Source organism: Alligator sinensis, unplaced genomic scaffold (genome assembly GCF_000455745.1).
Source record: "Alligator sinensis unplaced genomic scaffold, ASM45574v1 scaffold277_1, whole genome shotgun sequence".
NCBI classification, from domain to species: domain Eukaryota; kingdom Metazoa; phylum Chordata; order Crocodylia; family Alligatoridae; genus Alligator; species Alligator sinensis.
The window spans coordinates 3193947-3197178 of NW_005841899.1; positions in this window are offsets into that span (position 1 = coordinate 3193947).

Below are 3232 nucleotides of genomic sequence, written 5' to 3' on the forward strand. Positions count from 1 at the left end.
TTATTTAGAAAAAGATGTGAATGAGATATGGCTGATAAGGAGTCATTGATTTGCCTAGCTCTTGTTTTCAAACAGCACAATTTTTTCCTATCTTGTGACTGTTCTCTCAAAACTGTATACAATGTAGAAATATTTTGAATGCCTGTTTTTTATTTTCCCATGTGTCTTTTTTTTGCCAGTGTTCTTCCCCACCTTAGTACGTATCCTAATGACCGCATTTGTGAATTGTTCTAGCAGTCTGATTGAACAAATAACTTTACTTGTTAGTAGTAAATTACTATACCAATACAATGGCCATCTTATTATTTCTAAGATAGGTTTGGTGCTTCAGTGTCTGGTATGGAGGAAAAATCAAAGGCCCAACCTATGTTACCTTCTAGTCTCTCAGTTTTCATAAACTGAAGATTGTTCACCATTGTTTTGACAGTTTATAGTGTTTGGTTGTAATTATATACAAAATAATGCATTAAAATGAAGCAATATCTCATTAGATGTTGGGAGAAAGAAGAATGTAGAGGTCATGTTTCATAGAGGGACCACTGACAAAGTTAATTGCAAGATGGAAAAATGAGAGAGAACCAGGAAGATGGCTCAATAACTTTAAGGTAAGGTGTCACAATTGACACCTTTGAGGACTAGAGATGTCTAATTTAATTAGAAATAATCCTGGGATTTTTCAGGGTTTTGTTTTTGGTTGTGTTTTGTTTGTTTGTTCATTTGTTGGCTGAACTGGAAAAAAGAAATTGGAAAACAAATTTAGTTCAAGTTAAACTGAAACAGAAGTCCTTTGAATTTAACTAAATTAAACTTATATTTGAGGTCAATCTGTTATCCATTCAATTGGACCCAAAACAAAAATAGTTATTTTCATTTTGGAGTTATTTAATCCTAAAAAAGACCTTAAAATTTAGATCACGTTTTAAACAAATTTTCAAAATCAGGATCTAAATAAAGCTTTTGAACTTTTCATTTAGAAAATGTCAAAACAAAATGTCATGACATTTACAAAATGAGGTAGGATTCCACAAAAGATCCATATTTTGGGGCTTATTTACTACTTGTTGGGAAAAAATGCCCAGCCTTAATTATTAGCCCATCTGTAGTTTGAGACGCTTTGGGGAGTTTTTCTACTTATACTGAGGGATATAGAACCTGTATACAGAAGGGACACAGGCATGGGTATCCTTTCCATAAGTTAGGAATCTTTTATTTTTATTTTTTTTTTATGGTACAAGATCATCTTTTGCTGTAATGGTAAAAAGATACCATAACAATAAGTCTCAGTCCTTATTTTTAAAAAAATCAAACGACTTTCCCACATATATGTATAAGTAACTGCATTATTTTATTAATAACTGTAATTTTTCCCCCCTTGGATTTGTGTTGGTGTCTTGTTTTAAGTTATATTGTAAATTCTTTTGATTAAGGATCTTATCTATTTATTATATGAAGTGTCTAGCATATGTTTCAGATACTAAGTAAGTAAATAAAGGAACATTTCTTATTCAAAGAGCAAGCCGAATATATAAAGTGAAATGATTAAGATATATTTGAAAAATATCATTAATATAATCAGGGACCATTGTATCTATGTAATAGTTATAAAATGTCTTTCTGAACAACTCTCACAATCACTTGGATAGTCTGAATTGACAATGCTTACTATACTTTACTCTGTACAATTCTTAAACTTAATTATTCTTCCAGTACAACTTCTTGTAACTCTAATAAGAGTATATCACCTTCAGAGATCACAGAATACAAAACAAGAACATTTTCACCCGAGGGTACAATTCCCAAGACTTCTGAACACGACTTTTTTCCTTGGAAGGATAAATTGCCTTCTAAGCTGGGTATAGGCAACTAAACTGAGTAAGTAGAAAACAAGGAGTTTTATTACTTAAAAACCCCCAACAAAACTTAAATGACTACAGGCTACTGTCTTTCCTTTACTGAGAAGCATCTAAAATCAATGCAACTCTTTATTCAGAATCTTTGAACATAACATTTACAAAAACAGTGCAAGTCCCACCTGCTGTAATGGCCTATTTTTATTTTATTAGGGAAGTCTGGTAAATTGACCCAGCTGTGACTCTCCAGTAATAGAAAAGGTTGTGCTGAAAGACTATCAAAAGGAAATCCCATTGGTCACTTGCTCTATCTAAATATTACTGCATTTAAATTTGCTCTGTTAGGGTGCGTCCACACACGCAGGCACATGCGCTTGCAGCAGCTTAAATAGAAGCGGTATAAATTTGAGCTAAGGCTTTTTGCCTCAGTGCACGTGCTCGGACATGCGCTTTGGCTTGGTGCAAGGTGTGCCACTTGGGGCAAAATAACCCTGCCTGGCTCCTCCCGGATCTGCATCCAGGGGGAGCTAGAGCCTGGGGCCAGCACCTGTGCTGGCCCCAGCAGTGTAAAAAGCTGCCCTGTCCTGGCCCCATCAGTACAAAAAACAGCCCTGGCAAGTATAAGAGCCCTGAGCTGCATATATATAAGATATTCAGCTTATAGGCAGGATAAGAACCCTCAGGAGCTTTTGGGGCCCAGACAATTGGTACCTGGGGACACTACCCCTTGTGCCAGCTGGACTGCTGAAGCAGCCCTGCAAATTTTCTGCACCCTATACCCACTGCACCAGTCTGGCGGTGGGGGCTGCTGCCAGGGCACCTGCCAGACCCGGATGGGGACTGCACAGCCAGTAGAGGCATCTGCCCCTCTGGGCCAGCTGTTAGTGGGCTGTGGTTGTAGAGTTGGCCTTTGTGCAGCACTTCTGCCATGTGTACTCCTGCCCGGCCATCTGGGTAGCTATCGCCTGGAAGATGTTCCCAGCACGATGGCCTGCTTTGAACTGTCACAGCGTATCCTCCTGGCCCCAACCTGGGTCCAAGGTACCAGCTCTGAGCAGGTTCCTCTGCCTGGGTCCTGCCACTAGCCTCCCTAGCAGGATTTCTCGTGTTCCCTATTTGAAAATTTAAAAATCCCTGATAAAAAAAATCCCAAAGTCACTCTGTAAAGTACCCCACAATCCATGTTCTTCCACAATTAAAACAAAAGACCACTATATATAGAGAGAGAGCGAGCGAGAAAGAGACAGAAAGACAGCGATCAGTTGGGCAATGTTTTCTTGATATAGCTATGATGTTAAAGCAGTTTGGAAGCCTACCAGTGTCTCTATCATCATAATAAAATGAATTCTAAATACCTATACGTTTTGATGTTTGCTTTTGGT